Genomic DNA, 6,434 nt, shown 5'->3' on the forward strand with positions numbered 1-6,434 from the left:
CAAATGAGGTTTCCCTAAGCTCTCAGTCCAAACCAATGGGAAGTACCTGCTGTCAAACCTTGAATCACCCCCAAAACTGTATATAAATCCTATCCAGGGAATTAAAGGTGTGCAAGAACTACTCCTTCGTCAGAGCCTTTTGTCCTAAGAGCTGTAACACTTGGGAAGAGGTCTGCTCTCCCAAAACACCACCTGACCCACACCAGCGTGACCCAACTCAGAGTAGGGCAGCATGGAGTACTAGAGTAACCTGGAGGGTGCCACAGAGACAGAGGTAAAGCCAACTGCAGCAGCATAAGTGGTGGAAGCCAACTTCCCCTCCCTACCCATGCTTGCTTCCCTTCATTGGAACGCTCTCACTGGACCAGACCAAAGATCTTTGTGAAAGCCTCTGGTGCATAGGCCCACAGTCATCCACAACGTCTTGCTTTCATAGACTCTTTATCCTGCTTTCTACAATGATTTCTGAGCCTCAGAAGAAGGGGTGATATATTAGGATTGAGCATTGTGAAACCTTTTACTCTCCGCACTTTTATCAGTTGTGGGTCACTGTTTTGCCATCTACCACAAATAGAAGCTTAACAGAGGAGGGTTGAGAGATGCATTGATCTATGGATATAGCAATAAATCATTAGGAATCAATGTAATACTATGCGCATTTACTAGAACCATTATAGTACATTTTCTTTCAGGGTATATGACCTGTCTAGCTCCAAGCTCTTAGCCTGAAAATGCTGCCAAGTATGAATTATATATTGTTCAGAGGGTCTAAAATTCAACTGGGAAGTGACTGGTTACTACTTTGAAGTACATGCCACTACTGCACCAGGGAGCATATCTTGTCAGGCTAGTCATTATTGTTGCTTGAAAGATTAATACCTGGGTGTAGCTGATGGTCACTTTTCTCCTCTAGTGACTTACATATTACCATCAGCAGCATGAAAGCTAAGACTCTGGGTAAGGCTTCCACATCCATCCTATTTTGATCTTGTCATGGTCTATGACTTAAGTACGAGTTGTCTTCAAAAATAGGGTCTTATAGTCAAGTACCAGAGGGTAAACAATAGCAATGATAGCAGCTTGTCATGTCTGAGTGTCTGTGAAACCTGACTGGCCAACAACATGCTCAAAGTAATCCATTCCTATTTCTGGACTCTTTGTTAACTTATGCCTAATAAGGACATTGTTACCCTCTTGTAGGATAATCTTTCTACCCCCCCCTCAATCTTTCAGCTTCAACAGTAGAAAGATTCTACATATCATTTTCAAAGGGTCTTTAGTGTTATTTATCACTCCCTGTCCTATCTTCTGTACCCTATCCTCTGCTTTTTCACCCCAGTTTAATCCCACCTGTTTTCTTACTCCTTTTAACCTTTTACGACTCTGTTCTCTCTCCTTCCTGGGAAGCCCCTTTCCACAGACACTCAGTAATTTCTTGACCTCTTTGGATATTTCAAAGGAAACACATGTATCTGAAGATTCAAAGCTAACATCCATAGATAAGAGGTGTGGCAATACTTTTAGTCACAACATTTGTGTATTCTTTACAGTAAAAACAAACACAGGTACTTGCCCATAGTCACACAGCTTGTTGAGAGAGAATGAAGGTTTAAATCTAGACCTGGATAACTTCAGAGTAGATTTCTACATCTTTTCTCCTGTATATAAACGTCTTCCATCACTTTACATATACTTTCCTTGACTTATTATGCCTTTTGAATTCTTTTAAGGTTGTATTGTATTGATAGGAAAGCACCAGAATTTATAGTTAGAGACTCAGAATAATTTTTTTAATGTAATAAGACTTTGTGGGATTGGTGATTTAGTTCTTCCCTAGGAAATATAGGCCCCCAGGTTTGGGTCTCAGCACTAAAAGAAATGTACTATATTTTTGAATGCCACTTAAGATAAAGACCCACTGTAATAAAGATAAATGAATGGACTAAATACTAAATAATTGGATGATTATAAGCATCACTGGTGCTTAAATTATAAGAATAGGCCCATAATCTGCCCACTATTTTTAACATAATTTTCATGGCTGCTTAAAGTTATTTTGAGAGAATTTAAATTGTTGTTATTTCATTTGTTACCGTTTGAGAATTTTATCCTTTTGAACAGTTTTTCTTCTAATCACAGAATTCATTTTTAAACTGCTTGACTATTAAAAATAAACACTTGGTGTTACTTTTTTTTTTTTTTCGAGACAGGGTTTCTCTGTGTAGCCCTGACTGTCCTGGAACTCGCTCTGTAGACCAGGCTGGCCTTGAACTCAGAAATCTGACTGCCTCTGCCTCCCAAGTGCTGGGATTAAAGGTGTGCACCACAACCGCCTGGCTGGTGTTACTTTTTTTAGAAAATAAAAAATATAAATTTAGAATTGTTTTCTTAATGTATTAAAAGTAAATGACATATTGGAAATATGGTTTTCATATTTTTATAATATCTAATAGACATTTTCTAGAAGAACTTTCAGGAAAAGTCTCTAATGGATGTGATAAAAATACATTATGTACACAAAAGAAAATGTCATAATAAAATCAGTTGTTAATGTATAATGAATATGTCCTAATAACACTTAAAATTTGAATAAGTAGACTATATTCTTTTATCCTTATTCTCTATATCAAGTGGGAAGGAACACTTGAATGCAAATGGTAAAGTAGAACTGAAATGTAATACCTTTCACGCAAAGTGTGCGTTCCATTTTTTTTAGAGCTCTCCTGAGATCCCTAGCCATGATGAGGAAGGACCTTCTGGAACTTCATTTGAAAAATAATAAAAGGGAGGGAATTGCCACACACTGACAGCAGTTTATGAGGCGAAAGCTTCATGGAAGCCGTCTCCTGCATGTCTCCTTGGCATTCCCTAACTCAGAGGTAGCCCAGATATGTCCTTGAAAACTCACGTGCTAGGTGCCCACCAAGATATGATTTACTAATAGCTAGACAAAATTGGACATTGCTCTCTGACCTTTACCAATGTTCCAACATCTTATCCAAACCCTGGCCTAGATAAAGCTGTCCACTGCAAGCCTCATCATACAGAAAGAGTTGTGAGCCTCCACAGATCACACTGAATATGAACAGCATATTATCCTCTGTGTGACTGAATATCTTTTTATACCATACAGGATATTAGATGGAATACAAAACCTAATAGAAGGGAATGTTAACCCAGTTTACTGATAATACACATTTAACAGACATATTGCTATATGCAGTCTAAACGAACATTTTATAAAAAAGGGCCTATCCAAGTGTACTCTATATAGTGGCATACTTATATACTGAATAAAATAGCTCTTTCCATTAAAAGAGGCAGGTATGGTATAGACCATATACTCATTTCTGATAGCTCATTGGAAATAGAATATTGTACAGAGATCATATCTCAGTTTTCTCCTATAACAAATACCTAAGATAACCTTCTTATAGGAAAGAGGTATTCTTATAGGAAAGAGTGTTCATATTCAGCTGGCCTTGTTGCTTTGGACTCATGGAGTCACACTGTGGTGGTAATACATGATAGATCTAAATTCAATTTATGGCCCAGGGTCCCACATTTCTCTTATGATCATGACATAGATGGCGTGAGGGCTTCTTACTTGGCTCCATCTCTTAAAGGTACCATCATCTCTTCAAAGAACCAGCTTAGAGACAAGACCTTTGACAAATGATCTTAGAGGAACTTTAAAGAGATATCCTTCAACAGAGAAATAGATACAGAAAATGTGGTCCATTTACACAATGGAGTACTACTCAGCTATTAGAAACAATGACTTCATAAAATTCTTAGACAAATGGATGGAACTAGAAAATAACATCCTGAGTAAGGTAACCCAATCACAAAAGAACGTATATGGTTTGCACTCACTGATAAGTGGATACTAGCTCAAAAGCTTGGAGTACCCAAGATACAATTCACCACATGAATCTCAAAAGAAAGAACATCAAAGTGTGGATGCTTCAGTCCTTCTCACAATGGTGAACAAAATTCCCATGGGAGGAAATATGGAGACAAAGTATGGAGCAGAGACTGAAGGAAAGGCCATCCAGAGACTTCCCTACCAGGAGATCCAGCCCATATACAGTCACCAGACCTGAACTCTATTGTAGATACAGGGAAATGCTTGCTGACAGGAGCCTGATATGGCTGTCTCCTGAGAGTCTCTGCCAGAGACTGACAAATACAGAGGTGAATGCTCGCAGTCAACTATTGGACTGAGCATGGGGTCCCCAATGGAGGAGTTAGAGAAAGGACTGAAGGGGCTGAAGGGGTTTTCAACCTCATAGGAAGAACAACAATATCAACCAACCAGACTCCCAAGAGCTCCCAGGGACTAAACCAACAAAAGAGTACACATGGAGGGACCTATAACTCCAGCCACATATGTAGCAGGGGATGGCCTTTTTGGGCATCAATGGGAGGAGAGGCCCTTGGTCCTATGAAAGCTCGATGCCCCATTCTAGGGGAATGCCAGGGCAGGGAGGCAGGAGTGGATGGGTAGGTGGAGGAACACCCTCATAGAAGCAGGGGGAGAGAGGGTGGCATAGAGGGTTTCTGGGAAATGAAGCCAGGAAAGGGAATAACATTTAAAATGTAAATAAATAAAATATCAAATTAAAAAAATCTAACGTGTTTTTACAGAAGCCAAATAAGTGAATTTGATTCCAAGAGAAGAGATGTTCAGTTTGTAGTGAGGTCACCAAAGGCTTGTCATTTCACATTCACACATAAGGCTGAGTGCCCAGCAACATAACATAGTTTAAGACTGAGAGGACTTACACAGTCAAGCTGAGGAGAAGCTTAGTGCAGAGTGCCTTGTCTACCATGTGCAAGGCCCTGCATCCAATCTCAACATTGCACAACATATATATGTTAAAGACTACATAGAATCAAAATCATTCTTTAGGGAATTTTTAACCCACAGGAAAGATATATATTAGTTTTATGGCTGTGAATGCCAATATGACCACACTTAAGAAAGATAGGAAGAATGGCAATATCAACTAACCAGACTCCCCAAAGCTCCCAGAGACTAAACCCCCAATCAAAGAGTAGAAATGGCTCTAGCTGCATACCTAGTAGAGGATGGCCTTATCTGGCATCAATGGGAGGGGAGCCCCTTGATCCTGTGGAGGATTGGTACTCCAGCATAGAGCAATGCTAGGTCAGTGAGTCAGGAGTGGGTGGGTGGGTGAGGGAGAACCTTACAGAAGTAGGGAGGAGGAGAATGGGCTACGGGGGTTGTGGAGAGGATATAGGGAAGGGGAATAACATTTGAACTGTAAATAAATAAATAAATAAATAAATAAAATAACCAATAAAAAAGAAAGAATTAGTGAGAGACCCAACAGCTTCTCCTGTGGACTTTATTGGGTGGGTCATACTGGCATGGCTGGTCATTCTGACTGGAGATCCTACCCAGGATGTACTGATGACTAGTGCCAAGCAGTCTAGCATCAATTCTTTCCTCTGGCTGCACTGCCTGGACCAGCATGGTTTCTGCCACTGGGACAGGGCCAACTAGGCCTCTACAAGTGTTGATAGCCACAATGGGTATAAGGTTTGTTTTTATACTTATGCACATATTTTACATTCCTCCTTCAAGAAATATCTTCCCCGTTAACATTAATGACTCCATGTTAATAACAGACAGCAGGAGTCTAGGAGGAGAAAGTGTGGCTAATATCTTAGAAAATGGTAAAAGCTGGGACCTTCAGGATAGCCCTTAGGATGTGGAAAAAGACTCTAAAACCTTGAGTTCAAAAATATATGACTTCTTAACTATGCAAAAATATAAGGATGTGACATGAATTATATAAAGAGTTTTACAGATCTAAAGGAACAGCTATATTATGAGCCAGATTATCAGAAAAGATACAAAGACAGACAGATTCCTGAGTTCAGAACTGACCTTCAACAGAGCAAGGTTAGGCCCAGGTATGATAGAAATGGTAATTTCAGGATGGGGCTCCCACACAGCTAGTTTATTGTCTGTGCTTAACAGAGGCAAACAAATCTCTGAATTCTTTTGCAATGTTAAAAGAAAATGTGTGCTTGTTGTCTCCTAAGAATTAAGGGGCTGGAAACATGGAATGCTGATTCCCATAAAAAGATAATACAAAGGAAACTTGGAGTGAGTGACTGGATTTATATGTAAAAAAAAGGCTGGGCTTATGATCTGCAAGAGATGAGCTCTTCAGAGAATTTTTTAGGATAGCAAGAAAGAACTGCTTGGAGAACTGTCACAAGCAGAACATAGAGAGACCTGTCTGGAGATCTCCAGAGAAAGCAGATCAGAGAGAAATAAATCAGAACAGAGAGAAAGCAAGCTGGGAAGCTGTATTGAACAAAAAGAAGAACATAGTTAATCTCCGCAACTCCTCCCGTGGGTATTTGATTCCCCCTTTTAAGAAGGAATGAAATGT

This window comes from Mastomys coucha, unplaced genomic scaffold (assembly GCF_008632895.1).
Source record: "Mastomys coucha isolate ucsf_1 unplaced genomic scaffold, UCSF_Mcou_1 pScaffold12, whole genome shotgun sequence".
Lineage (NCBI taxonomy): Eukaryota > Metazoa > Chordata > Mammalia > Rodentia > Muridae > Mastomys > Mastomys coucha.